The sequence below is a fragment of the Caloenas nicobarica genome, chromosome 8 (assembly GCF_036013445.1).
Source record: "Caloenas nicobarica isolate bCalNic1 chromosome 8, bCalNic1.hap1, whole genome shotgun sequence".
Taxonomy (NCBI): Eukaryota; Metazoa; Chordata; class Aves; order Columbiformes; family Columbidae; genus Caloenas; species Caloenas nicobarica.
The window spans coordinates 16,385,865-16,402,772 of record NC_088252.1 but is presented as its reverse complement, the minus strand read 5'-3'; positions in this window follow the sequence as shown (position 1 = coordinate 16,402,772).

The following is a 16,908-nucleotide window of genomic DNA, read 5'->3' as shown; positions in this document are numbered from 1 at the left end:
GAGGCAACTGCAGCAGGTGCTGACAGCACTGCTCTGAATCTGAGCTTGCAATGAGCACTGAGCCACCACGCAGCTCCAAACATCATCAACATATCTCCCTAATTACACACTGCAGCCATAGAAGCATAACTGCATATTTGGTGGCAATACTGAGCATCACACCTTGGGTCTGGGACAAGCTTTATGGCACTTAGACGCTAGAGGGGAAAGGAAATCTGCTTTTTCTCACTGACTTCTGACCTTCAAACTCACCCTGGAAAGCTCAGGAGGGCTCTTTTCCTCTCCCCCCAAACACAATAAAGAGGCACAAAGCAACCAATGTTTTCGCAGGTGCAGAATTATCTGCTGGAAGAATAAACTGCAGAGTTTGTGATATAAAGCTGCAACTTTTCTTCTCAGGAAAAAGCAGGAGCCTGTTTCTAACATCAGCCCAGTGATCAAAAAAAAAAAAAAAAAAAAAAAAAAAAAAAATCAAGAAAGCCCACGAAATCGTAAACTGGGAAAAAATAACATATTTTGTTCCAATATATTTTGAGGGGCTTCTCTGCAGCCCCTTACAAAGTAATACCATTAGCTGGGGTGCCCAGGTGGGGGGCGCAGGGCAGGATTGCTGGGACCTGGTGCAGAAACAGCATTTTGCTGCTGTGCACAAAAACCTCCAGGCCGGGCTCTGGGCAGAGCTCTGCTTGCTAGCGGAGAAGTTGCCACTGTCGTTGCCCTAATTCCTTTGGGTGTCTCATGTTGCACACAGCAAAGTAGAAAGAATCATGATTATAAGAATATTTATGGTTATATGTGCTATCCTGCACTTTGCTGAGCCCCAGAAGTAGCTGGGATGCCTAATTCCCTTTAAAACAAATGACATGCCTGTGCCAACACACGCACCCACAGGTAGTTTTGCAAACGGACCTCAGAGATACCAGCTCAAAAAATGAGTCCTCCAGGGCAGCTGCAGCAGCACCATTACCGTGCCCCTGGGGGAAGAGATAAAAGCAGTGTTTCCAACATCAGTGCTGATCATAAGCTAGCCCGAGGGAGGGATGAACTTGGATGGATGAGAACAGGGGTGCAGTTAAAATCCCTACAAGTTTGCCCATCACTCTTCTCCTTACCAGACAGCTCCCAGAGCCACCAAGGTTTGAGGTGCGATGCTTGAAGACGTGCTGGTTTGGAGGAAAATGACTTGCTGCAAGCCGGGGACGGCAGGGCTGGTTGCCTGGGCTGGGCAGTGCGACACCGGTCCAGACCACACACCAAGGAACCTGATGGTGAAATGGTCACAATCAACCTGTGGAGCAAGAGATAGTTGCTGAAATGCATGAGAGAATAATATCAAAGCAATGCACTTGGAGAGTTACAGTGGGCAATCCATATGAGGCAACAGGGACTGTTAATTCATTATTTACCCTGATATTTGGGACAGCTCTGTGGTTCTTCTTTTAACTTGAAATTCACTGCACGAGTGTTTATCTGGACTTGGAGGTAAACGTTAAGCAACGCTGTGCTCATTTTTCATAAAACTTCCCCAGGGTGTGACAATTTATCTGATCCATTGCTTGTGTCAGGGTGCGATAACGGGAGAGCTCGCTTCCAAAATGTAAAAATGCAGCAGCAAACCCCATCTCTGCTGCACAGGGGGAAGATCACATTTTGTCCCAAACAGCTGCAGCTGTATCCTGCCCAGGACCCCCCACTGCAGGCAGGACATGACCCAAATCGCTGAGCTCCAGCTTGGACGGGCAGCAGCAGCCACAGGCTGAAGGTCCAAGCTTGGCCCTGCCAGCGGTTGAGATCCAGGACACCTTGTTCTCGTTCAAATTGCTACTCAGCTGCACCAAAATACCATCTTGGGTCATGCTGGGACACTGTTGGAGGCGAGACACTGGTCCAGCCAAGCACAGTTGCTCTTATGTTCTGCCATCAGCTCTACCAAAAGCACAGGGTGGGATTGAAATGCGCAGGAATGGTATGAAATCAGCCCAGCAAAATGAAACCACAGAGAACAGAGGTTTGGCCAGAAATGAAATATCACTTGTAATAACAGCACATGTGCCAGAAAACTCCCTGCAGTGGTCCAGAGCAATTACAATTAAATTGGTAATTCTCAGGTAACTGGTGGATGGAGCAGACCAGTACTGAAAAAACAGGGCTCAATCGACCTAAATGAAAACTTCTCTCCTTTCAGATGCTAAGTGTCAGCTGGAAAGCACACGCGTGTGACAATATCGTGCCAATGAGCACAGAAAGATGCCTGGGTTTCCTGCAGGGTGTTCACCTGCAGCTGCAACTCAAACAATGGACAAGACATTCAAAAATGGATCAATCAATGCAGATATTTGGAATTTGATGACAATTTTGAAACCTTTTTTTCATTTAAACTAAAACTGGCCTAAAAATAAACTATAATAATAGGGCTCAGCGCCTATTGGAGGGTCTCTATGTAAAGTGCCATGGTGACATGAGCTTCTGTGCTCCACCTGACCTGACCTGACCACATGCCAGAGAGTCAGAGCAGAGGGGCAAGGTCCTCGGCTGGGACACCAGTGCAGCACCACCGTGCCAGGTGCCTCTCCAGGTTTTAAGCATCACTCATGACTGATCACTCTAGATTTTTAACAACAAAGTTAAAATCCAGGTCATGCAGTGAGGAGCAGTGTGATGAACACCATGCAAATGTCCATGTGCGGTGTCTGGGGAAAACTCTGAAGTGATGCTGTCAGCGAGTGCTTGGATTAAAATTGAGGCACCTGGGCATGCAAGGAGAAAAGCTTGCGAGGCTGTGCCGACCTGCCCTGACCTAAGTAACCACTGGAGAGAGGGGTGCGTGTAGCTCACAATGCAAGTGTCCCACTGGGTTGCACACAACAGGATTATCTCGGGTTCTGTAACACTACCTTGCAAATAGTTTGAAATTTTAGTTTAATAATCCAACATTCTAAGGTGAATGGAATTATGGAAAAGAGCTACTTTCCCAGCTGGTGCACAATATTCCAGACATGCACAATATACTTTTTTGACTGTGTGCATTATTCATAAGCAATTTTACATTTCCCTGGGTATTTTTCTCAACTAACTTTAAGAATCAGCATGTTGGTATGCATGTGCACATCCACTTCTATTTTCAGATTCCTCCTTTGCTCCTGTTTCTAAGGAAGTGCATTGATTTCGCTGTATAGGTATTATTTACAATACTCTGAAGCCCAAATATTGAAGCTAAAATGCTTCAAGACCCTACTATTAATGAGACCACACTTGGATACATTGCAGAAGCAAAAATAACAACTGAATGAAAACAACAGGCAAGTGAGAAGCAAAGCGAGGATGCAAGTTAACATTCATATCACAGGATGTTGGTCAATTAACTGACAGCCCAGACTGTCTTTATGCCAAACCTTTAAAAAACAGAACCATTTGGAAGAGATGAGGTATGGTAAAGCTAGATCCCACGTGAGGATGGAAACTTGTAGTCTAGATCCGAGCAAAATGCTTCCTGAGAATAAGCTGATGGGATGAACCAACTCACTTGCTGAATCACCTGCCTGAAAGTATTGCATTTATGGGAAAAAGCACATTAGCACAGCCCAAGACTAAATGGTGGATCTCCAGGACCAAGAGCTGGGGGGAATTGTTGGCAGACTATTTCTTGGTTGATCAACTAAAATCAAAACATTCCTTGGAAACTCTTGAATTTTGGTGAAATGTTTAGAGAAGTAGTGGAGGTTTCCTCCCGTATCTATTTCTCTGGGCAGTTTATCTTACTGATTGGAAATTAATATTTTTCCTAAAATTTTAAGCACTCAGCAGACACAGGAGTCTTCCCGAGGCAGCTCCTGAGGACAAAGAGGAAGCAAGGGAAGAACTGTGATCTGGAGAGGCTGGTCTGAGCCCAGCTGCATCCTGGCAGCCCACTATCCTCAAATATCCAGCCAGAATAACGCACAGGAATTTTGTTGTCATATTTGGTAGAGTGATTAAATACCTTGGAAAAGCCATGCAGCCACAAGCAGGTCACACCAGTTCCATTTGCCACCTGGCCAACAGAGATCACTTGCCAATCTGCCATTCTCTACCAGCTGCTGCCTAAAAGTGAGCACAATGCCAAAAGATGTTTCATCATCTGCCGATGGGCAGTTCTTGAGTCCCTGCCATCTGGTCACCACTGCAGCCCCATATACGGGACCAACACAAAGCTGAGGTGGCAACGAGCTCCCCTGACCCTGGTGGCCACCAGCCTGGATGGCAACATGCATTTGCTTTGCAGAAATACCTGGGGACAGGGTCTTGTATCCAACATGGTGCAAGGGATTCCTCACATGGCCCTGTGGTCGCACAGGAGGAGCCCTGTCCAGCAAACGCCATCACATCCAGCTCCATGCATGGAGCTTCCAAGACGCACCAAGAAACTTCATTGACTTTGTGCTGGGAAACAGATAAACACCAGCTTTTCTTCACAGTAGGAATATTTAAATTAACATCATGAACTTAACTTGGTTAATCCTTTCCCTGAATGAACTTCCCAAGCCCAGTTGAGCGCTGTCACAGGAAGGTAAAGCGTGACATGGAGAGGTCTATGTGACACTCACATATACCCCCGGATATAGCAGCACTCTGTATATAGCCACGCACGGGTTTCATTGCTAAAGCCAGAACATATTAAATCTGTTTCTCTAACCTATGTACTCACCACTGAAAGTGTTATTTATTCCACTCTCCTTTGATCCTGAATCCAACGAACCAGGATGAAGGAAAGTTGGTTGATCATCCAGCAGATGAAATTTCCTAATGACTGTTGTACCTCTGACTCACCTCAAGGTCTCCAGGCAGCACGATTTAGGTGCATTAACATGTACAAACAAAAATGCATAGTGATTAAGAAGCGTTGTTCTGATGAGGGAATATTTGCTGTAATTTATTTTGCAGGCACTTAGTAAAAGCAGAACTGTGAGAAATGGGGTGAGCACCCAGCAAAGTAATATGAAAATGGAGCCTCTGGCAGCCTCTGAGATGCACACTTTTAATTCAATTAGAGCTTGGAGTGGAAGATAGACCCTGGTAGCCAAACTCTAGCTGTGTTTTTTTTAATGCTGTAAGAGTAGTACTGATGTGTCTGCACTTCTTCTCTCTTCTTCAAGCCAGGGAACACAATGCAAAGCCATGGGGCAGAGATGAACGTCCTCTTCTCCAGCAGCAAACGGTGCCCGGTGCTGTGCGGGAGCCCTGCCGTGATCCCTTCGTGCAGCCCTGCCCCAACACCGTGCATCCCCAGGGGAACGTGCAGTGAGCGCTCAAACGTTTTGGAGTGAAATGAGCTATAAAAACCCACAAGAAAGACAAAACTTGCAGCAGTCTGGACACGCGACACTGTGCCAGAGGAAGAAGGATATCTATAGCACTGCCTGCAGCACCTCCGTCCCTGTCTCCGCTGTGTCAGTGGTTAAAGCTGCAGGTCTGAGCACAATCTGTTCCACAAGTGACTGGAAAATACATTACAGCTGTGATGAAAATGGATTTTTCTTCTTCACCTACTGTGAAATATGAATTGGGAATTCATTAGCTATGAGCTGCTACAAAATAACATTGTCCTTAAAATATTCAATAGTCTCCTGGCTCCAAAGGACCTTGCTTAACTAGAGACAGAGCAGAGGCGTTTTACATTTCTTAAAGTGTCCTGGAAAGGATCATTAGAAATTACTCACGGTTTCTTTCAGAGGCTTTTAAATTTCCATTCGCAGACTCTAAGCGGAGATGTGGAGAGCAAATCCTCGGTAGTGTTGTCACGAAGGAGAAGATGCCGCACGCTCTGCTGCTGACAGAGGCAGGACTGGGGAGGCAGAAGGAGAAGCATTGGGGAAAGTGAGTTGTGATTGTGGTTTAGCAATGTCCCAGCACTCTCCTGCAGGATGCTCAGCAGCTTTAGATGCAATGAGCAGCATTGGTCCTTGGGACCTGCTGAGGTTCCTCCACATCCACCCAAGGGCCAGTCAGACCCAAGACGACAAGAGGACAGGCACGTGCAGCCTGGACATTGTCAGAGATGTGGGGTTGTTGCCCCAGGCCGGGAGGTGTGTGTGGCCCCAGGTGGGCTGTGCTCCATCGCTGCAACATCTGGGCAAGGTTTCGGAGGTACAGGGACCACCAAGGTCCACCAACAATGAGCACAGACGGGAGGGGTGGGATGGATGAAGAGGATCTGGGACTTTAAAGGTTCTTGCTAGTAAGAGTTCTCCATGGCCTCAGCGATACTTGATATTCCTGCCAAAAATATCACTTATCATGCTTAAGTTCACTGTTCAAGCAAATGATGAATAGTCCTGCTACTCCAAGGTCTACTCAGAGACCGGTGTAAACCACTAAACATAGATGGCTATACATCTATCTGCTCTGCCCAAAGCTGGGGCACAATCTGGCTCCGTGGTCAGGTCCCAGCCATGTTCTGGTTCCAAACAACCCAAAACTCCCAGCAGAAACAGGTCCACGGCTTTTACAATGCCCCCTCACAGTCATCATGTTAAAGAGCTGCTGGGGTTGTTATCCAGAGGCCAGAGGACCCCATGGGCACATTTCCAACATCATCACACAGTTGTAATTAAACAGCTGTGCGATGAAGTGGACCATGCAGGAGTAACTCACCACCACCAGAGCCAGAGCCGTCTTTGAAGCCAGCAGTTATCACCGCCATCCGCCACCCACACAATTAAACCTTTTTTTTTTTTTTCCCACTGAACAGCAGATGCCAACACAAACAGAATATCCCCCACACTTCCCTGCTAATCATTGAACAAACCCACTACAAAGGCGACCCCAGGCCCTTGTGCTGAGCAGGAACGGGGATGCGCTGGAGCACACAGGCCCAGCCTGGCCTGATGGCACCTGGGGACATGGCGGGAGCACCAGGGACCCATGGAGACCTGAGGAGGGAGAGGTGGCAGGGCAGGACAGGAGACCCCGGGCACCAGGCAAACCACAAGCTGTCAGCTCAGCTACGCATGGAAGAATGTATTTTCAAGGGCTTTGAGCAAAAACTCAGAGGAGTAACACGATGATTTCACAAGTACCTAAAAGAGGAGCTGTAATCTCCTTTCTCCTGGCTGCAGGCAAATTAATTCTCCTTAAGGTTTAGAGGCCAAAGAGCTCCAAATGTCCAACACCTCTTGACGAGCAACAAGCCGCAGGCTGAGAATTAGGAAGAGGAGGTCTTCTTCAAAGCCAGAAAGATCTTCAAAGCTGTAAATATGAGATCTCCTTGAGCAAAAAAGTCACTCCCACCTCTGCTGTTGCTTACCTGACCTTTTTGTTTGGCAAAACTTTGCCATCTGGAGAGCTGATAAAATTCCCATGACAAGACAAGCCTGGTGAAAAATCCTCGCTTACAGGTTTTTTGGTAGAAACAATACGCTTCCCCGCAAAAAAAGTTTGAAACAACCAATTAAAAATAAGTTTCAAATGAATTCAAAAGCAATTTGCATGTTGATTGTTAAGTATTTTCTGCTCATTACAAAAGGAAAATAGCAAAAGAAGATGGTAACTCATAGCTGGCATGGTACCTTCATGCCAGTGTTTTGAGAATGGTGATTAAATCCCTGCCTGGAGAGCTGACAGTAAGGAAAAGGAGAGCCTAAAGGAACACTGATAGTAGATAACAATAAAAACAAGAATTCCTCTTTTTTTTTTTGAACTGGCATTTTCATGTGAAAGTGTGAAGTGAGAAAAAAAATGTCTTTTTCAGTGGGAAAGCAACTCATGAAAGTCAGTCCCTGCCAAGAAGCCATCCCTCCCTCCCCGGAGCAGGGCCGCGGGCTCTGCAGCAGGCAGAGGTGAGCTGAGCACGGTGATGCTCAACCGCCCAACCCAGCTCTGCTGCCTCCCCCTGCTTTCCCTCCAGAGAGGCTTTTTTTCCCCTTTTCTTCTTATTTGCATTTGCCTCACCTCTCAGGAGGACTTATATTTCACACCAGCATGCTGATAGCTACTAAAGGCCCATCAGGCTCTTCCCTGCCAGCATCCGACACGTCTCCATCAGGACCATCCCAGCACTAACTCCTTGCCCTGCACCCAGCTTTCCCACCAGGCTTTCCTCCAGGTCGTTTCCCCACCACCCTTTACCACCACAGTTTGGTTCAATTTTCCCGGTGGTTTCACTCAGATGCAAAATGCTTAATTTCCCACCTACCCACTGCCAAGCACCAGGGACCACCACCATCGACCTTCAGTACCCTTCGGGTATCCTCCCTCGGGGTATCACACATCTTCAGTAATGACAAACTGTCATATTTGAAATGAAAAGCATCTCTCCCATATATATTCATAGACACCAACCATGGCAGATACTGCATCTCTCAGTGTGTTCAGCGAAGAGAAAGTCTCAGCAGCAGCTTTGACTCTCCAGATGCCAGCGCAGAGGTGCCTCCTCCCGCTTGCTGGCCCCAGCGAAGAGGAATGATGGGTTTTACAGTGTCACAGCCAGATCTGCATTCACAGATGACAGCTCTGGGGAAGGTTTTACTGCTGACTCCTTGTGAGCTTTGAAAAATCCAAAGTAATTATTTTTCCTTAAGAAAATAGACGAATTAATCCTCCTGCTTGGGTTGTGGTTAGTTTTCCTGAAACTGGTGTTTTCAAATGATTTCAGAAAGCAAATAATACAGCCGAGCACAATTTTTCAAAATCATTCCCAGTCATGTATTTCAAACACTCCATCAGATTTTCAGAAGAAAACAGATCAGATTTCTGAAGTGCTCAGTGGGTGCTGCTGGCTGCTAGAGAAAATGGGAACGTTGTCTTGGTGCCTCAAACGAGAGCAGCAGATTTTGCACAGACCTAACACATCAGAGATGGATGCCAAATACATGCTCTCCCTGAGTTTTAGCTGCATTTTCTTTGCTGAAACATTCATTTATAGCTCCAAATCTGAAATATGGATAAATCCAGGAAAGAGAACCGGAGAATCCAGCAACGGATGGTATGGTTCCTGTGCACAGCCATGCTCCTGATGCCAACGATCCTAACCCCTCTGCTCTAAGACCCAGAAAAACACATGAAAATGCTAGATTTTGCAACGTGCAAACCTCGTGCCACAACTAAGAAGGTTTGGTAAAGCAGTTTGATGAGGGAGCCAAGGAAAATCCTTATTTTTTCAGATGGAAATGCCTTCTGTGAAAGGCACTGTCAAACCAGCTCTCATAAAAATCACTCCAGTTTCATACAATTTAATGTAAATTAGTTTCATCAGTGGTGATTAAGCAGAAATGCAACCTGAAACACCTCTAAACTTCGAATGCCAGACTTGGACATCAGCAATGCAGATGGTTCTTCTCTGCAGACAATCAAACGGGTTAACCTCCTTTCTGTGGCTATTCATATATAACCCCACATTTAGAAAGCAGTTTGTTTATTTACGGTTCTCTGTTTGACTTTACAAGCACTTACATTTGGCAGGGGATATCATAGTCAAGTTAAAATGATTGGGGGTTTGTTCGGCAGCTCCACACGGGAGCATTTCACCCACTGAGCAGAGATAAACTGAGATGGGTGATCAGGATCCTGGTCAGGTCTTCATTTACAGATTAAATCATTTTATTGCATGAAATGAGAGAGTACAACTTTATGAGGACACTAGAGAAGTTGGGCTTATTTAGCTCAAAAAATAGCAGGTTGAGAGAGGATACAACTGTTGTTTGTAAGTATACAAGGAATAACAGCAGGAAAGTAAAATAATTAAGCTAACAAGAACTAGTGGGAATGAGCTGGCTATAAATTATTCAGGATGAAAATGAGAAGAAGTTTCACACCATTAAAGAAAATATCCATAAAAACATCAAGTCTAGCCTCCAATTAGTCTAAATTATCACAGGGAGTTGTTATATTTTCAAGCTGTGACCTGAATTTCTCTTCCCAAGCTCCTAATCACCGGAGGAGGACACAGCCTGGGGACACCCTGGTCCCATCTCAGCCCCATCTGCATTAGCTGAGGCTGGATGTGGCGCTGGGGACCTGTCCTGGGCAGGGACAGCCAGGCTGGGGACTGGAAACTGAAAACTTACTGACATTTCATTCTGGAAGCTTTCAAAGACACTGAAATGCACACACCTGGATTTCTTTCTCTAGGTTAAACAGCTTAAGTCTGGTGATATTTATATATGTTTTACAACATATGTCCTGGCATTTCTTTTATTTCCCTTTTCAGTCCAAATTTTACCATGCCTTGAGTTGACATTACGTTTTACCATCAAGGGGCCAGACTGGCAGTGGAAATGAGGTTGTACCTCCACCTGCTGTTTGTGAACCAGGGTCTAAACTTTTGGCTCAGATTTTTCTGTAATTTATCCTCTACTCTGGCAAGTGAAGCTCCTCAATGCTGTAATGCAGCTATTTTAGATAAAACAAGCTGTCACTCAGCACAAAGCACGCTTGGACACCTCTGATGTTTCTTGAGCAGGTTCTAATTTTGATGATGGCTCAGTCCCCCAAGACCCAATTCATTAACGCGTCTGAACCCACAGACACCCTGTTAGGGCTCTGGGGGTGGCCGGATCCCCAGCACATCAGAGAACGCCCCAGGCAGGATCAGACCCCAGCACAGTTTGTCAGTGAACTGTGGCAGCAACAGGTACACGAGCATGGCCCAACACACAAATACTCATCCTATGGACTAACAAATGATCTTGGGGAAGAAACGGCCAACAACCTCACCTCCTCTTAGTTTATGATTTTTTCATCACCGCCATTAAGCATCTTCAGGCATTTTGTATGATAGTCTGAGTGTAAATTATAGGATAGAGTAAAAATAGGTTCATTAAATACATTATTATCTTCTTAAACTGTTCCTTATGAGAAGAAATGTCTCTGTGAAACTTTAATAAGACAGCGCTGTGGCTCTCATCTAAACCATGGGTCAGGGCATGGGAAAGACTGGGGTGGCTAGCTGCAGTCAGACTCTAATTTAAATGCCAAAAATGGAAATAAAGTGCTTGAGAATGAAGGGTTCATTAATATAATCTCACCCACACCATCTTGAAAGCAGGCAGTGCTGGTGACCTGCAATCTTCTGACCAGAAAAGATTTCTAGAAAGAAAAAAATAGCCATAATTGGGAGGCAGAGAGTGGTTTTGAGCAACATCCCTTCTGCTATAATGCAGTGGGCACAATGTTGTCCCCTCCCGTTGGCAGCAGGCTGATGGTTTCCCCTCGCACTCAGGGATCTGGATCCTACCAGAGGCATTAACAGACATCTTTAGATAATGTAGCATCTGAGACAACCGCCAGCAACTCACAATCTATTTCCTAACTGGTCGATTGTAATTCCTTGAAGCTGCAAATCGTCTTCAACAGTGGCACTCATAAAGCAGTTTTTAACCATTAATTCTCACAAAGCCCTCATAAGGCTGTTACACCCAGAGAAAGTGAAGCCGGCAGAGATTAACCGATTAGCACAGGGTATGTCACGGCTCGACAGAAGGAGCCCTGCTCTGCCCCAGCTCTGCCATGTTGCTATTTTACAATAATAATAAAAACAAACAAGCAAAAACCAAAAACCCAAACCCAACCAACCAACCAAACGCAGAACCACACCAAGCTAGGTCTGGAAGCCTGTGCTCCAGCAGAAAGTGCCCAGCACCAGGCTTTGCCGTGCCACAGGCTCACAGGTACCCAACATCACTGCCTCCCGCTCTAGAGTGAGTCACTGCAAAAGGCACAGGTGCAACACAGGGTGGAAAACCCCAGCTGGAAAGGTTTGGAGCTTGCTGTGCCTCTTTCTGAGGTGGTTTGGTCCTAACAGGTCCTAACAACCAGCTCCTGGTTTGGTCCTAATGAGTAATCATAGAATAGAATCATAGAGTCATTTTGGTTGAAAGAGACCCTCAAGATCATCAAGTCCAACCATTAACCCAACACTGGCACTAAACCATGTCCCTGAGAACCTCATATATACGTCTTTTAAACACCTCCAGGGATAGTGACTCCACCACTTCCCTGGGCAGCCTGTTCTGGTGAACTTTCAGGTGTCCCTAAGGACCCAGGGGTACCCTGGTCATACAATCCCCTCCTTATCACCACCATGAACTCTCCTCTAAAACTAGATTTCCCCCAAATAATCCCACCAGCTTCTACATGCAGAAAGCACAGCACAACCAGGCTTCTATACAGCCATCCCAAAACTTTTCTCCTTTAGCCACCCCAAACCCAGAAGGATAAGTGCTTCTAGGGCATGTTCCCACTTACACACGCCACTCAGCAGATGAAGCACTGACATCTGACCATGGAGCTTTCACTGATGATAAATCCTTTCCCGCACACCCAGATCATTCTTTAATGAGCTGCTACAGATCAGCCCCTGCCTGGGTCAGCCGGTTAAGCATGAGCTTGGCAGAGTCACCTCCATCCACCCTGCTGGAGAACCTGGCCCACAGAAACACCAGGCTTGCTTAGCTCAACATATCCCTTATCAAGGACACTCCTCACAGCGCAAGCCAGGAGATGCGCCAGGGAGAGGCGACTCCAGCCCTGAGATAACAGGGATACAGCCGCCTCTGTTCCGTGGGAAATCTGCTGACGGGAGAGAGGGTCTCATGTGGGGGAGCTGCTGTCTGTGGCCACTCAAACCCATGTTGCTGATTATTTGATACGAGGCAGCGTGGGCCAGGCTTGCTTTCCCAGTGCGTGCAGGACGAGCAAGGCTGCAGGGAGTCAGTGTTTTGCATCGCTCCACGCAGAGTTTATCCAAGGAAAAGGCACCAAGGACGGGTTGCAGACACACGGCGGATGGCGGGAGGAGGAAAGCCAAGCACAATGATATCATAAAATGCCCCCTGAGCCATTAGCTACGACTCATATCTTTGCTCAGGCTAAAGAAACAATGGGTTGCAAACAGATGCCGTGGATAAATGCCAAGAGAAAAAGAGTTTCAATTTTACTGACTAGGCTACTGCTGATTAACTGCTTTGCAGCTTGGCCTGTACTGAGCGCTAGATCTGGACACAAAAATCGTTAAATTGTTTCCACTTCAAGTGTGGGCAGCCAGGGAACCATGAACTGCACAGCAGAGACCTCATCCCCCTCCAAGTCCATAGTGCCCTGATGCCGACAGCATCTCTCCGGGTTGGGATTGAATAGTTAGAAACAAGCACCCTGGGGGAGGTAAAGGCATACATTACATGTCGACAGGAGCTAATTTGTGCCATAAATACATCCTCCTTCTGAAGATATCTGAACTGGTTAGTGATTTTTCATAGCTAAATGGTTTTAACAGGTTTTTCAAGATAATGAAAATCTGTTTAACTAGGGAGTAAATACATTTGTGTAGATCTAAGGACAGAGGAGTGAGGATGCAGCTTCAAGGTGACCTCCTCTGCAAACTCAAAACCTGAAAGTTCCAGAATCCATCAAGTAATGAACAATAAAGCAGTAAATAATAAAAGTAATAATCCATAGAGCAAAATGCTGCATTTCCTCTCCCAAACAGCACCAGTGCCCAGCTTGCTGTGCTACGGTACCTGAATACACTTTCTGCCAACACACATATCCCCTTGCACCTTCAGTTTCACACACCATGACTTTCTCAACAAATCATTTTCCCCAAGCATTGCTTAGCAACTCATTTCTGGTTATCAATAACTCCAAGCAGTTCATTCTAATGAACACGCTGGCTTCCTCCACTCCCCCCCCAGCTCTTCCAGTGCTGCTGCTTCTAGCGAGGGACAGCAAGTGGCAGCAATTTGAAAGCTCTGGCCAGGTCACCCTGTTCCCTGCTCTCCTTGCTGTGAGCGCAGACTTGCATGATGCTCCTGGGCAGTCAGCACAGCTGCTCCAGCCCAAAGCACCCAAAAGGCTCCACACTCCTGCAAGGTTCTTCCTCTGCATCAACCCATCGTGACCTATCCAAACCTGTTTATAATTTTTAAAAATAATTTCAGCATTAAATGCCAAAATGGCTCTCTCCCTTGCTGGTGGAATCATGAGTTGCAAAATGAGATTATTCTATTTGATGTCTTCACCCAGCCGTGGCTGCTGGGAGAACAGCCCTGCAGTCCATGCAACAGGTCTGTCACCTCCGAGGAAGGTCTGCAGTATAGACTGCCACATGGGATCCTACATTTTTCCATGCTACAGCAGGCATTAATTAATGTACACATGCAAATTATGCTGGAGATTGTGTGAGAAAGAACTGTCATCCAAAACAGAAGGAAAAGTAGGAGATGCCTCTAATTACATGCACTTATTCCTTCAAAGTGTGCTTCTGGTCAGATCATTAACGGCAAAGAGCCACTCAGACTGCCATCTAATATTCAAAGGTTTCGAACATCTCATGCATTCTTGTGCCAGAGGAATATTTCAGCTCCTGCATCAATCTCTCTTTCACCTTCCTCATCACCACCACAATGACAAGTTCCTTTTCATGGCTTCATAGCATCTTGCCAGATCCCTCAGGCAGAAAATTTCCCTTTCTCAGTCACTGTAGAACAGCACAGGCTACAGAGCAGCCGGAGCCTCCCCCCTGCTCCCGAGTTGATGCACAGTTTTACAAAATCTCTGTCCCAGCCTGAGGACAGAGCTGCAGCCTCACAAACAGCATAAACATCAGGACATGTCTCTTAAACCTTGCACTTTGCAAGCTACAGGTGAATTTATATGCTGCTGGTCAAAATTGTGGTATCTGCATTGGCAAAGGCAAATCATGAGTGCTGTTCCCTCAGCTACTGAGTTAAGGAGACCATATGGTGATATACATCTTATTTAGGTGGCCTGCGTGTGAACATGTGGGAAGGACATGACCGTGGCTCCAGACAGACCGGATGTTGAATTTCAGGATGTTTCTACGGTCCTCCGAAACATGAAGGCACCCCGAAAGGGATTATCTCCATCCTGAGATTCTGGCCTTCTTGGAAGCTCAGAGTTTGCACACAAAGGTCTTGCTAATATTTTATTTTACTGAGACAAACAGACGAAAACAAACGAAGAAACCCTACTTATTTTTGAATGACCCTGCCTGAAGAAGATGGGGAGCAACCTGACATTAAACATCTGCATGGGTTCACCTGTGTCCATGACCCTCGCAGCAGTGACCGCATCGTCCCAGTGGGCAGCGAGCAACGGGTCACAGCCTGTTCCAGGTTACAAACACCAACCCCTAGAGACAGAGCCCAAAATACAGGTAGAAAGCTGCAGCCATTTGTTGAGAAACTGCAGTTGGTGGTTATTTCATCTAATAAAATTGTAATCCTCTCAGTGACTGGTCCAAAAATATGTTACCATTTTGGAGAGAGAAGAAGAACATTCATCCTGCTTCTGGGTTCATTCTCTGCCTCACAGCTTCACTCTGCTTTTCAAAATATTAACAACAAGCCTTGCTGGCAATGGGTGGCTGCAAATGCTCAGCTTGAAGGTAATTAGAACAGGAGACAAATAAATGTGGTGGCCATCAGTCCCCCGCCATCAAGGGCATCTTGGGACCACACATCTTTCAGTGTAAAAATATTACTGCGATCTGTCCAGTCTGCAGCTTAATGCAATAACGTCTCTCTCGAGCTGAGCACTGGCAGATGCACAGCAGCTAAATGGATTTTGCAGGCTGAACCAGCTACCCAGACGGCAGAAGGAAAAAGCAAGGCTTGTTCCAGCGGCACGGGACTGGTGAGCAATGGGGCAGAGCCCAGCCCAGGAGGCTGGAGGTGATGGGGATCGTTGGCAATTCCTGTTCCTCCCATCCCACACCTTCGGGTGGGGGTCCTCTGCCCCGCTTCTTCAGCCTGGGCTCATCTGCTTGATGGCAGGCAATAAATAATGGAAATGCTTTGCACTGATGAGTTTATTTTCAATTTCTGCAAATTGAGTAAACTCCCACAGGATGAAGAGCATGAGCAGACAGGATACTTCAGCATCACAAGATATTTCAGCATCACAGCATTTTCTACACGTGGAGAGCCCTAATGCAGACTCTGCATCCCAGCTGTCCTTCGAAACAGCCTGTGCAAGAGCTGGGTCTCTGTCTCACCCTTCTCATTGCCTCAGCTTGAAATGGCTTGTCCAGTTTAAGGCCAGACAACTGCTAAAGGCTTTAAGACAAACAAAGAATATCTTAGAGAGCCTCTGAAAATATTAGTAACAGCATTATCCAAAAATGTTAAAAGCTTTAGCTAATTAAAGCATACAATGGAGTAACAGTATATTCTGAATGTAAGCTGCAAGGCAGTGTCCTAGTCTGGATTACCAAGGCAATACATCCTTTGCAATCTCAAACCAAAACCTTTCTTCAGTACATATTTGCATCAGCACAGAGTTTAAGACTACGCAAAGTGCTGTTAAGATCCTTCCTTATTCCCTCCCCAAACTCCATCCAGCTTTTGTATTTTAACTGGGGCTCATCATGACACAAGACCGATGTGTTCTGCTTCTGATCTTCAAAGCAGGCACACGTTGTTCAGACACACAATTGAAAAGGAAACCTGAAAGCTGCCAGTATTTTGAGAGACAATGAAATGAGCAAAGATCACTGGAGAAGACGAAGAGTTAGATCCCGTGCAAAAAAATGAAGCAAGAGCAGGAGCAGCAGCCGACGCTCCCTGTCAGCGGGTATGGAATGGTGACAGGAACAGCGACAGGTAAAACTGCATTTGGAGCCAGTGTAGAACACCGAGAAAACACACTTCTGACTGTAAACGGGAAACTCTTCCACCCCCTCCTCTCCTTTTTCTCAAGAAAAGTTGTTTCCACAGCTATATATCAGTGCCAGTCCCTCACCCACGCAAGCACAGAGGGGCTACTTGCCAGCTCATTTTTCAGAGTCTCTTTGTGATACTAATTGAAGCTCTCCGATTTTTTTATGCAAATAGCAGAGCTGGTAATTAACTGCTGAAAATTATACTGAAGATCCTGTATCTGCTGTGCAGATACCTCAGTGCTCATCAGCTTCCC